Genomic DNA, 14,390 nt, shown 5'->3' on the forward strand with positions numbered 1-14,390 from the left:
GTGCATACATATGTCAGGTGTACGGATGCCCAATATCCCTAAAACATCTCTACTGTTAACATTGTTCAAATTTATACATTGGAAGCTAACATAGCAAGAACCTTTGTCATGAATATTTGCATAATATGTACCATTAAAAAAAAGTTGGGGATATTCCGTTTTGCAAGCATACCACTAGCCAATGCCAATGCATGTGACAAACAGTAATATATGTATATCCATATAGATATAACATTTCCAAAGGAATGGAATAATTTGTCACATTTTCCCCTTAAATTCTCATCATCATGTTTACTCCTTGGCCTCGTCAGTTGCATTTTATCAATCTTGAAAATCCAATATCTTACTTTCTTTGAGCGAAGAATAATAATAAAGTTAAACCTCGGATGGACAGAATGATTTGGTTAGATTGGGGACAGAAGATTCCAATAAAATAACAAATTTGATGGGATTCACTTATGAAAAATGACTGCACGCTGGTGCTGATGTTACTATTATTTGTTTTACTGACTCGTCAGAGTTCATAGTTTAATGTGGATCTGTGGCATAATCTCTATTGTATGCTTATTTCTCGAGCTACTCTTAACAGTAAGGTCTTGACACCACAGACAATGACCACTAATGGTCAATCCTAAGTTCAAATACTGCATGTGTCATATGCTTTTAACACTTCAATTCATTTCGTTCTCAGGGAGGTCAAACTGACCTCAAGCGAAGATGCAGTTCATATGTTATCTGATGATAAGAGATGAGGGTCTTTTGACCTGAATGATAATACAGATCTGAATAAAAGCTTTTGTGTCCAGAGAATGAAGTTACAACTTACATGTAATTATCCACACTGGCTTCAAGCCTGATGCATCACATTTTTGAAATTCTGATTGCACTCATTAGTAGTCAAATCCCTCAACGCTTACTAAGGCTTTGTGCCAAGTGGTAGCCAATATCATGTGATATATTGCCTAACTCCAGAATCATAATCAGATTACATCAATATTTCATCTCATACTGATGTTCTTGGACAACTGTCACCAAATGGCCTGTCCTGGCAAAGGTAGATGGACGTTACTGTTTAGCCCTGTTAATCACTAAACATGTTGATAAACTATACTTACCTACTTCCAGCCATGGACAAAACTGTAAAGTCCTGAATAAGCCCACACTCCCATCACTAAGCCAGTACTATGTGTACAAAGTATGATCCTGCATAGCTTCACAGCATAGCATCACTACTGTAGTACTGGCTCTTGTGTAGTCTTCATTAAGTAGGTTGATGTTGTGGTCAGTAGTGACCACTTGCCAATATCTCCCTAGTTTCTGGATCTGCTTAAAACCACACTGACCTTTCTACTGGACTAACCAGTCCATCACAATACTTCAGAGAATTCCACAGTGGGACTCCAGGCAGCATTCAACACAAATTTCTCAAAGGGGCCATCTCAAAGACGTTTTGGGTCAGTTTGTTTTCAACACATTTTAGCTTAACAACTAACGGTATCTGAGTTTGTGGTTTCTTAGCATAAATTGACAGATAGGATATAGATGAAACAATCACAGAAATTTGGCAACTATTTTCCAAATAAGATAATACGATACAAGTGTTGTTAAATCTGGAATAAAGCACAAATACATATACATCTGGACAAAATGTTTCACAGAAATCACCAAAACCACAAAACACCACAAGGACACAGCTATACTTAACACCAAACTTAAAGAAAACAATATGTACTGCTTATTTCTTTTCCGGCATGAGGTATAATTAGTCATGTTCACATACAAAGCAGGATGTACTAAATTGGTTTTCATAAAGCAGTAAGAACATAAATACTCCCTCTATATTGGTCTGTAGTTACATTGTTCACAGTTAAAACCCATTCAGAACTACATTTTATAAGAACCACAGTAACTATGAATCTTCATAAAATACAATTTACAAATACAACAGCATTTCTATGACTATGCAAACACTGGCCAACATGTGTTACAATGTGTAAAGACAACTTACTAAGGTATTATGCTTCCTTGTCCGGTGCTTATGTCCAGGCTTAGTCCAGACAGAATTAGTGCCAAACAACTTTGCATTTGACTGACTTAGATTACCCTCACTAGGACGGACTATCTGCCTTGTCCCCTTTACAAACCTATAAATGCATAACAATGTGTCATCAGTATGACCATCACGTATGACTCTAAATTAGAATGTAAGACTAACATGATCAAAGATGACTGTCTCTGTGGTCTTGGGTCAACATTCTTCACCCAAGACCAAACAAGGAGCTGGAAGGTGGACAAGCAGGCCTCAAGGCCTGGTGTCATGTTTGCTAGCTTGTTATCACAGGTATGACAGAGACTTGCATTATGTGGGTAATGTCTGGACATTCTTTGGAGTTGGGGCATCTAGACTTGTTTTGGTCTCTTTGAGCCAGTCAAGGTATTAGCATGGTTTTGCGGTCTCACTGTAGGTACCTAAAGCATCTATAAAATTTTCAGCATCCTGTGTGATTAGGATCAAGACTGGTTCTGTCTCAGTATGTATACCCTATAGTATATAAATAATAGCACAATTATTAATGTTCAGTTATCAACATCAAAAATAGGTTCTGTTTCAGTATGTATACCCGATGTTGTCTGAATAATCGCAGAATTATTAAAGCTTAATGTTCAAGATCAAGACTGGGTTCAGTCTCAGTATATATACCCAATAGTATCCAAATAATAGCAGAATAATAGCAGACTAATTTCTTCTTTGTCTGAAGACTACTATTTTTTCTGCACATCTACTATTATTTAAATATTACTTTGGTGTACATCAAGACTGGGTTTGTGTACCTGTACCTGACACCTAAAGTCTTTTCCTTGCTGATCCAGTGACCTGTGTATTCAAAGTCTGAGAAATGTTTACTTCATTCAAATTGTACAAGTACTCCCCTAATGCAATCTGTATTCACATGTAGTCTGTCACAAAGACTTTGAAGCAAAAATATCCTAAACTGTGGCAGGTCTAGATTTCCACAACTCTGAGAACGAAGAAAGGCTCCTCTTTATTGAATGCATAATTTTTATTTAAAAAGTATTATTTTCAGTAAAATATCTTCATTTCAGACACTAGCTGTTAGCCTAATCCTCATGATTCAGGGATATGAAAAGTACTTTTTATGACTTAGCACTATGTAACATTTGCCTGGGAGATTATGGGCCCCAATGGGTGGTCTCCCTGACCAAGATAAAAGACTCCTTCCTTCATTTCCTGTAATGTGCAACTGAGAAATTAAGTTTTGTCATCTGATGACAGCTTCAAAACGCTTGGGCTTCACAAATCATTCTTCACATTGAGCAGTCACCTAACATGATACATGCCTCATTCAAATAGCAATTACTAAGAACAGCTGGAACATATTCTAAAAGCCTAAAACAAAATGTTGTTTTTCCAGTTAACTGACCAAACCTTGAATTCAGCTGCCAATCCTACTTTTTTAAATATCTTTTTTTTTAATCACAAATAAAATAAGCTTTCAAACACCATTGTTTAATCCCAGCACTGATATGCATTAGTCAACCTGCTAGAGAAAGTCAACATGATGGCCGCAAGCTTGATTGAATAAACAATATGCACATTGATAAATGTGTTATCAGTTCATACCTTACAGCTTAAGATAAGAATTTTAAAAAAAAAGTCCTACCTACCTATTGCTTTTAAAACCATACACAATCACACTCAAAATAATAATTCACCAGTATACTTATAAGCCCAAGTAGCTCTTCATAAAAAGCAAAAAGGAATTCTACTTTCAGAACTATCCGAAAACCCTAATTATGACAAATGTCACTATATTTCATGGTACTTTATTTTCACAAAATTCATTAATTTTCTTAACACAAATTCACAAAACAAATACCACAGACATGCCGTGCCATGGTAACACAATCAGTCAAATCTTGCAGCATGCAGGCAAACTCAATGTGCTTCTTCTTCAGAATATATGTTTACTGATGAGCAAGTTCAAACTCACAGCAAGATACTGGGAGGAGAATGCCAGGTTCCACACAAAAACACCAGCATCTGAATTCTCACACAATTTAAACATCTGGAAAGTTTCATACATACATCAGCATTTCAAGATGGATAAAGTTGCACAGTATTTCAGGAAATAAACTGCAGTGCATTTACAAATGCTGACACATTCCGGTACCATAGATACAGTAAAGGCAAATCCAACAACAATTTGATGATTTAACTTCAAGAGCCATATTTTTATCAACATCACTCCTAAAACATGTAAACCTTTCAGTGGCATGGTAACCATGATAACTCAGAAGATGTTTTCGTAGTTTAAGATCAAAGCTCTGGAGCAGTTATCTGTGACTTGTGAGAGGAACGTCTTGAACATAGTAGTCAAATAATACTCCAGCTTTATCACTAGAAGCTGGAAATAATCAAGCCTTGGTCCGGCAAACATTTTTTTACCAGCATAAGACATAGAACTTATATGTTGCCGACTGTTGAACAGCATTCAGAGTTGGACCTTGTCGTACAAAACAAAATGCGACCAGACATCCTCAAATTGCAAATTTCAAAGGTCCTTACACAAAATATGAGGGTCATGTGAGGTAATTAATGGTACAATGTACTGTACTCTAAAATGTATGAGTTAGTCTTCAGCTTTTATATTGATGTCGAAAATTTGATCAAGAGAATTGTTTGGCACTACTTGTATATGCAACAATTGGGATTCAACATATACCAAAACTCAAAATGGCAAATTACTATCATTTAACTTCCTGAGTAAGAGTGTCCACTTGCCTATATCGAAGCGCAAAGTTTCTAATATGCCATTTCAAGCATATATTCTTGGCTCCACCATTTAGCAATCCTGTCCTGAACATGAGTTGTGTCTTTTATGATTAAAACATGACATCTGATCCAATCAGATCCTGGATGTTTCATTAATTTGACTATCAATGTGTGCAAGAGTCCACTCATATTTCAACAAAGGCAGAAACAAACCTATGAACATGATGAAATACAGTCAAACCCTGTTGTGTCGAACTCGTCGGGTCCAAGGGGAAAGTTCGACTTCTCCGAGTGTTTGACACATCCGTCAGCATTGAAAAGACCAAGAACCAACACGACCACAGTGCTTAACATATCGTTATTTTGCAGTAGGATACACATACGAACAATACATCTTTGCATTAAACGTTTACGACAGTATTGATCTTTAAATTGCAACATATACAAATGTAAATCAATTCAATCACTTTATTCGTCATGGCAAATAAATATGCATACAAAAAGATAAGAACAAGAATAATTTAACAAACTCACAAGCGATCCCATTTAGTTGACAGCACTAATTCATTTTCAGTCAGTATAAAAAGTTGTATAGTTCATACAAACGGAATTTTCCTCTCCACAAATTTTCTTCAAGACAATTTCATGTCTTTCCTTAAATCTATCCAGCCAACCATTTGAGCAGGAAAAATCATGTCTGCCTAATTTTGGGGCTAACTTTTCTGCTTGTGCCATCAATAAAGCACCGCTTACATTAGCACTGCTATCCCTAACCATTTTGAACCATTTCAAAAGTGCTTCCTCAACGTCATCAAATTTAGCAGTACGCATTTTCTTACGAGGAGGTGAAAAGCTTGACTGAACAAATGCCTCTTTGATTTTATCAGCATTTTTAATCCATGTAGAAAGTGTATTTCTGGATATGCCAAATTCAGTTGCAATTTCTGCTTTGGATTTTCCACCCGACTCCACAGCTATGACAGCCTCGTATTTTGTCTCTATTGTCTTCACAGATAATTTTCGCTTTTTAGGTGTAACATGCGATCCAGTTACCCCCCCCACCCCCACCCCCGGGTTGATCGGGTCCTTCGCTGAATCGCTCTGCCATGCTACTAACTGTACTGGTTATAAAAATTGATACTACACCTTAAATACTAAACCAAAAACAAAACATCAATTTAGATAATCCAACTCCTTTTTCCTCACTTCTCATTTTGTATTTTCAAGGAAATCACATGACCGCTAACATAGACTGTCACATGACAACAACATGCGCCATTGTTTGTTCAGAGATATCCTGTCGGTCCATGGTCAACATGTCACTGGTAACAACTTAATTATGGTTAATTGTCTGCGTAAAGTTCCGTTGGTAAGTGTGCTGACAATGTGTGTATAGATGCGTAGTTAAACAGGTCACTTGATTGTTGAGTCCGTTAATCGTTACTTTGATCTTTAGGTAGCACGTTTATGAGGATGACTTCCGACTGAAGTTTTCAGTTTCAACAACCAGCTTTGACAGTTCGAGACAAAAGGGTAAATTTGTACTTGTTAGAGCCTTTGGGGACCCTAAAATGAGTTCGACACAACCAGGAATTCGACACATCAGGGTAAAAATAATGATAAATATAAGGAAATCGGCAGGGACCAAGATGTCAGTTCAACACATCCGAGAATTCGTCTCAACCGAGTTCGAGACAATGGGGTTCGACTGTACAAAGGACACACATGCTTCACGAGGACACTCTTCCTTGTAATACTGGGAGTCTGATGCCTTCACTATTGGTCAAGGATGAAAGTTTTGAGTGTCCATTTCTATTGCTGCAATAAGTTATGTGTACCACTGAGTTATCATAACCAGAGCTGCTACTGCTTCAGCAAGTTTTGCCGTGTGAAGGATTACTCATACAGTGTTCCCAGAAATTATTGAGAAAATCTTTGTTTTTTCTCTAATGATGCTATGATTGGAAAAAGGGCTTTCACTATGCACTAAGCATACTAAATAAGGGAGACAACTCTTGAAGGCTTAGAAGGCAGCTCATTACGTCAAGAGTTATCTCCCTTGTCTGAGCAGACGGCTTCCTGTGTTGACATGGCAGAATTTACAGCAAGAGAGAAAAGAAAGCTCATTCTAGATGATTTTGAAAGGGGTGAGGCTGATGCTAAAGTGTTAGCTTGTAGACATGGTATTCCTCTGTCTACAGTATACAGAACTTTGAAGAATATTCAAACAGGAACCGGGATAGAGCACAAAGCAGGGGCAGGTCGGCCTAGGAAATTCAGTGTTGTGGATCGTCGAAGACTTGGGCAGATTGTGAGTAGGGGCAAATTGAAAAGTGTTGAGAACATCAGAAATGAAATGATTAGCAGAGGAAGTCCTCAGGTATGCAATGAAACAGTTAGGCAGGAATTACAGAGACTTAATTGGGTGAAAAAATGTGGAATTCCCTCGCCGTTAATGAAAGATGCACAAAAGGAAAAACGTTTAAACTGGTGTCAGGCTCATGAAAATCAAGATTGGGATAATGTTTTCTTTTCGGATGAAAGTTCTGTTTGACTTTTCCCTAATTGTGTCCTAATTGTGTGAAAATTTGGACCAAAGATACTGTCAAACCTATCTACCAGCGACCAAAACATAGCCTGAAGTTTCACATGTGGGGTGGCATATCAGCTCGCGGAGTGACGCCATTGTGTGTTTTCACGGGAAACTTGACAAAAGAAAGAGACGTTGACATTCTAAATGGTCACCTTCTTCCGACAGCACAAACATTGTATGAAGATGATTGGATTTTCCAGCATGATAATGACCCAAAACACACTGCGCGCTACACAAAACAGTGGTTGTCGGGCGAAAATGTTCAAGTTTTAGACTGGCCCAGTTACAGCCCAGACCTAAACCCAATTGAGAATGTGTGGGGAGTCATGAAGGACAGAATAAACCAAAAGGGACTGAGAAATATTGAAGATATGAAGGCCGAGGTGGTCCAATATTGGGATACCCTGTCACACGATTACCTACAAACTTTGATGGGTAGTGTGCCTAGGCGTATTCAGGCATGCATTGCTGAGCGAGGAGGTCTAACAAAGTACTAAAACAATACTGAGACTGTAAAAGGATGATGTTTTAACATGTTTATGTAAGTAAAACACCAGAAGTTAATAAACGTAATGAGTTACATGACGCAACATGATTCTCAATAATTTCTGGGAATACTATATGATCATTGGCTGTGATTTATGGAATCAAGGGCAAGACATCTATGGCATATGAGATGACAGTCACACAGAAGTAATTATTGTACAGACAGTAAAGACTGTTGGGTATTTAACAAATTAGACCATTAGGGCTCATGACTGCTTTGATATCCCTTGCCCAATGTTATAATTCATGATCACTCTGAATGCATTAGCCTGCACAAACAAGAGTCATCAGAAGATGACATATCCCCCCTGGCCCCCACATATTTGAAAGGACAAATCATCCGACAGTTACTTATTGTGTTTTTAGACCAAGTCTGAAATGTTTCCATGGAAATCATGAAAATTATAAATGCCATATTTCTGTAATCAGAAAAAGTCACCATTTCAAGACCTGTCTCGTATATTGATATGAAATGGTTTTCGAGTTGTGCTCCAGAAATGAAGTCAGCAACATGTTCATGGAAACGAGAAAATAATACATCATAAAAAAATGTAAATAGCAACAGGAACCACTTTGGGGTCTGCCACACATATCTACCAAGTTTTACTGACAGATATTAAGAAGTTTTTGAGTTCTGCTCCGGAAACCAAACACACCTTTCACTTTTGAGACTAGTCAAAAATGTTTCCATGGAAACTGAGAACATAATACATCACTAAAACCGGAAAATAGCAAAAGGAACCACTTTAGCTTCCGATTAATATATTTACCAAGTTGTGCTGAAAAATATTGAATGGTTTTTGAGTTCTGCTCCGGAAACGAAGCACATCCCTTCATTTTGAGACAAAGTCCGAAACATTTCCATGGAAACCCACAAAATAATAAATCACAAAAACCTGTAAATAGCAAAAGGCACCATTTTGGGGTCTGCCAAACATATTTACCACGTTTTGCAGAAAAATATTGAACGTTTTTTGAGTTCTGCTCCGAAAACGAAGCCCATGTCACCAATAGACTAACACCAAAATGTTCCATGGAAAAACAAAAAAAAATAAAAATGCCAAAACTCTGTAAATAGCAAAAGGCACAACCATAGGCTGAGATTACTATATCTATCAAGTTTGGTCTAAAAATATTGAACCGTTTCTAGAAGTTATGCTCCGGAAACAAAATGAATACAGACGGACGGATGCACGGACAGACAGAGGAAGCGTCCACTATATCCGCCCTGCATTACATGCCGGGGGAATAAAAATGCAGATGGAACAGTAGCAACATTTAAAATACCACACATCAAGCTAACCAACAGAAGAGCCCTATTAATTCACGATACAAACACATTTACCCATGTATGCAAGGCTGCATGAAAAAAATTAAATAAAAAAGTAACGGTAGGACTTTTAATATTTGACAGAAAAAAACAGTGTTGAGGGAAGAACACGTTTTTACTTTTTCTCTCTTGGAAATCTCTTGGGAAGTGTCGCAGGTGTTAATGAGCAGTAGATTCAGTCACACTCGTTCTTACAGACACTCATTCTTAAAGTGGACAAGTGGATGATCAGGACGCGGCCAAGTCAAAATTATGTTTTTTTAAATGGCAATAACATATTGTTATGTGCACAAATAAAAGTGATGCACTGATGACTGAGAAACATATCCCTTTTTTCATTTCGCCTAAGGGAACCTGGTTTTTCAGTGCAACAAACAAATGAGGCAGTGAGTTTGGTGTTCTGCCATTTTTACTTATATTCCAGCAATATCCCCGCAAGGACACCAAAACTGGCCACCTTAGCGACTAGGCTACCCCTAGAAACAAATGACTTACCAAAGACACTCTGTATGTTGATCAACCTTGTATAATTCTAAGGACTGACCATCTTTACTCGTTCAAGCTTTATGTGAGAATGACATTTTAATCAGAAATAATAAGCAGGTTTAATTTTACACCACTTTAACAATCATCCTGTCATATCATGAAAGGGGACACCAGAAATGGGTTTTACACTACAGACAGCAAAAATTATGTTACACTAGTGTTGCATATTTGCATAAGATTTTCTTGAACATACTGATCACTTGAATAACAAAAGTAACTAATCATCGGTAGATAGCAGCTAAAACTCACCTACCAGCAGCACTTGTCTTAAATGAATCTGCATAAACAATTTCTGAAGAGAATTACTCTTCCACTGCACACCATCACAAATATCACTACAAAGCTGTGAGATGTGCCCTGCTTACATCCACTAATTCATATGTTTTAGTCATCATCAAAATGTGATTCATCTACATCTTGAATTTAGAATAAAAGATACATCATACTACAAATTAATGAAGATGGCATGTTTTGGAAAAAAGAGACACAAACATATGGAACCTTAAACCTAAAGTATCAAGCATGCATGATGTATTGAGAGCAATCACATCTGTGATCAAGCATTAATGAATGACGGTTTCAAATGGTAACTGAAAGAAACGACTAACTTTCCGAGTTTATTACTCTCTGCAAAACTGAAACTGTCAATGCTCGAGCCAGCCCGGGGTAATCGGTGTAAGCCACAAAAGCACCAGGCTGAGTCCATTGATTGTTTACTTGGGGTTTTGAGTGACACATGGTATCCAAATTCCAACACATTTGCAACTAGTACAATTCAAGTGTGTCGATCCAACTGCTATGTGTCGATATCTGTTTGAACCAACACTAGGGACATTATAATAAATGATCTTGTAATCCAGCGTCCCAAGCACAGCAATCCCTTCCCAAAAGAATCTATGAGTGCAAAACTTTGGGATGTTTCCAAATTTTGTTGATTTCTGCAATTATTTTCTCTGATCGCACTGATAAAGCATACCTTTCATAGCAGTCTCCAGCCATGCAAGGGATAAGGACAGAAACTAATCTAAGACTTACGTGTTAAAGTTAATTCCATTGTATTTCGAAGTCTACTAGTTTATATTATCGCTGACATGTCAATGCCTTCTGCAATGGCTGCCTATGAGTCATCTACGCATGCGTAGTGCCATTAAAGGAAGGCGAACTTGTTGGCGAGAGCTAAAGGGGCTGCTCTCAAAACGACAAAGGTTATTTTATTACATCCAGCGCAGTTCGGGGCCCCTAGTACTTCATTTTCTGTCCAATGGCCATGATGGCACAAACTTTAAAGCACGTTAGCTTACTTGCCATAGTTTTAATATACAAACAGATGTACTTCAGTGGTGGATCGTGAGGTGGAGGTGGTTGGGGTTTACACTGTATCTGCCACTTAAGTATTGAAATTAGGAATGACAAAATTACGCGTGGCCCCACCAGAACTATTATATGGTCTCTGGTTTCACTCATGTTCTAATACTGTACATTAGTCCTGTATATTATTCATCCATAGTAAATTAAGGTCACATATATATTGCGCGTACATGAAGTATAAGCATAATCCCAAATTATCATTTAATTTGTATGTGAAGCTTTTGGTCTTTATGAGGAAAATCAACACATTTTAAAAAGAGGTAAACGTGTTATTCATGCTCGACGAAAACACGTATCTCACCCTCGGTAGCGAAGTGGTTAAATCGTCATCAGAGCAAAGCCCAACAGCCGGTTTAATTCACGAAAATCCAGCGATTATGCTTTGGGAGTTTCGGTTATCCTGAGCGACAGAATTCAGTTATACCCTATCTTCAGCCAGTTCTTATATTGGATATGTTAACAATAAATTTGAATTAAACACATTGATTTGTTATTAGCTCTTATTTTGGGCAACCATAGCCAAGTTTATTTTATTTTGGCTTTGTAAATATTTTAGTGGCATCATTTGATTTGTCTAGGCAGTGCAAGTTTCACTCTGCATCAGCTGAGCGGCGTATATAACAAATTAGTTGTATGCACGTTTGTATACATTTAATAAAACAGGGTATATGTGATGTTGGGGTTGGAATATAGCGGGTGTGTGGATACTTTCACACATGTGGAGAAGAAGGAACGTGCTGAGTGAGTGGTGAACAATATGAAATGTGTTGTATTACAATTTACACTTGACAGGTGGGTGCACTATGTGAGATGCTACAGACCACTTAACCACACTTCCATTTTTGTGAAAGCTGAGTGGCTGAGTGGGTTAGATCGTTCACTTTGTTGTCCATAACATTCCTCCTTACATCGTGTTTTTTCCAAGAACGCAACACATACTTGAGCTGCCCATACCTGCCATTGTATCCGTAAGGGAAAGGAGAACAGGTTTTATACAATCCACGATACGTGTTGCATTTTTTAACTATATGTATTTTCTATTTTAAATCTATTGTACAGTTAAACTTCTAAAGTTTCTCGTAATTCCGCATGGAATGGCCATGTATACATCCTTTTGTAACGAACTGTATGTTTAAGTGTTTTAGTTACTATGTGAGTAGGTTATTAAGTTTGGTTTTCTTTACGCCGCATTATATTCCAGCTGTAGATGTCATAATAATCGTGTCTGGACCGGACAATCTGGTGATTAGAGCACGAGCATCGATCTACTCAACTAAGATACCATGACATGTGTCAACCAAGTTAAGTCAGCGCAATTTTCGCAAAAATATCATGCTCGCAAAAATTTCATGATTTACAGTATATCTGCCAGTGTGTGTGTAATCAAACCTTCTGATGCCAGTGTGGACGCCCTATATAAACGTTTGTACTGGTTATGTACCCCCATATACCCCCGATATATATGGTCTCTGCCTTCATTAGATGTTGCTAATGGCAATTAACAGACTTATGCAGTATTTTGAAATCTTTGTAGCGGCCATCAACACACCATGATCGAATTTTCAGTATTTTCCACTGTTTATCATATGTTAATTGTCCCCGGAGCAGATGAAGTGTAATTTAGTATACACGAATATATGCGTCTCGCTCTCCTCCTGCAAGGTGATTGGCTGAACTCATATTAAATCGGAGTTGTTCCCTGAGTCGGACCAAACCAGAACTATCTGTTACAGCCCTTTGCACGAAAACCTCGATTATGAACAAGTGCCCTTATTTATCCCGAATTCAGCAGATATTCCCACTTTGTCACGTCGACAGCCAATTCTAGGACTGAACAAAGTGGTTCTAATGAAGGGAAGAAGACCCAAAGATCTAGTTGACTGGCGTTGGAAGGGAAGTAACTCTGGCGGAAATAGGTGTCTTCAATGGTAATTTTTATTTCAACCAAACTGGAATTATTTATACCTTTAATATATTGATTTCAAACTATCCTTGCATATTTTCATTTTTAGTTTAAAATACCCCGTAAAACTCTTGTAAAAGCACGCAGTTTGGTTCTTACATCGCGAGGACTTAACATTTGATTGGACTTTGTTAAGTTTTTTTATGATATATTTTGTATAATTTGTTTACGGATTTGAGCGCCCTGAGCCAGCTACATATTCAAAATTGAAAGTATAGTTAGCACCGTTAATTAAGAAATGCAGTTCGTTCTACCACCATGTATAATGTAATAAAGCACCCTTTCGCCCTGAATTGTAATAGTTAAAGCACGATGACGCTTGCGCACGAGTGCTTTAACGATATAATAGTTCAGGGCGAAAGTGTGCTTTATTACACTATACATGACGGTAGAACGAACTGTATTTCTTTTCTAAGATGCCGTATTTAATAATTTTCCAGCCTAATTTCGATTAATCTATAGCAGAAAACAAACGACGGTGCCTGTGACCTAAGTTAAGAATCCTCGCACAGGGCTAACTGACGCGCTGTTCGTTTGACGTGTCAGTCCCCTACGTGAGGACAAACGATACTATAAAAACAAATGATGAACAGTTTGATATATCTTCTCTAGATCATTTTAATCACATCTGTGATTCTTTTAAACCATACAAGGTAACATGACCGTCTCATTTCAGCTACCAACGAAAGTTTAGATCAGTACATTCAGCTGAAGCTGACTAATCATGCGACATTCCACGATTGCATTGTGGGAATGTAAACATTGCAAACATGACCGTGTCTCTGTAAAGTTTTGAGCCGAACTATGAGGCTTTTTATCCTTCGGAAAACATAAACATAATGTATCCACCAGCGATGGAAACCAAGACACGGGATGCGACGAAGCAGTTTACTGTGGAGGCGGTACGAGGCGATGGCAAGCTGACATCCATCGTGACGTCGGTTACACTGTAACATAATGCAAAAAAGTTCGATTACGAGGGGGCAGACTGGAATGGCGCATTGGCGTCAACACATTGTGACACAATGAAAAAAGTGCACATTATCGTCTGATAAAGTATTGTCGGCGGCTTTGATCTTTCACCGAAGGATCTTAGAATCATAGAGAAAGGTGCCACGTCTCTGACAAAGGATGCTGCAGCAATATTGTATGTCAGTTTAGTCTCTCTTGTAGACCCCAGGGCATATATTTCTAGGACTGCGCAATATAACCGGTTTATACGACACGTATTGCGATATGCTGTTGGAAA

At 37.9% G+C, this 14,390-nt stretch overlaps 1 protein-coding gene across 7 annotated transcripts in view; it reads right to left on the reverse strand.

The window, feature by feature from the left end:
• LOC137296770 (CAP-Gly domain-containing linker protein 1-like) overlaps nucleotides 1–10,948 on the reverse strand; it is a 95,722-nt gene extending 84,774 nt beyond the window's left edge. For 3 of the 7 annotated variants that reach the window (XM_067828629.1, XM_067828620.1, XM_067828643.1), the window contains exon 1: nucleotides 10,846–10,948. The gene's annotated coding sequence lies outside the window, so the exon portion shown is untranslated. The remainder of the gene's footprint in view (nucleotides 1–10,845) is intronic. The other 4 variants (XM_067828667.1, XM_067828659.1, XM_067828652.1 and 1 more) reach the window with 2 other exon arrangements.
• Nucleotides 10,949–14,390: the final 3,442 nt, after the last annotated feature.

Source organism: Haliotis asinina, chromosome 1 (assembly GCF_037392515.1).
Source record: "Haliotis asinina isolate JCU_RB_2024 chromosome 1, JCU_Hal_asi_v2, whole genome shotgun sequence".
Lineage (NCBI taxonomy): Eukaryota > Metazoa > Mollusca > Gastropoda > Lepetellida > Haliotidae > Haliotis > Haliotis asinina.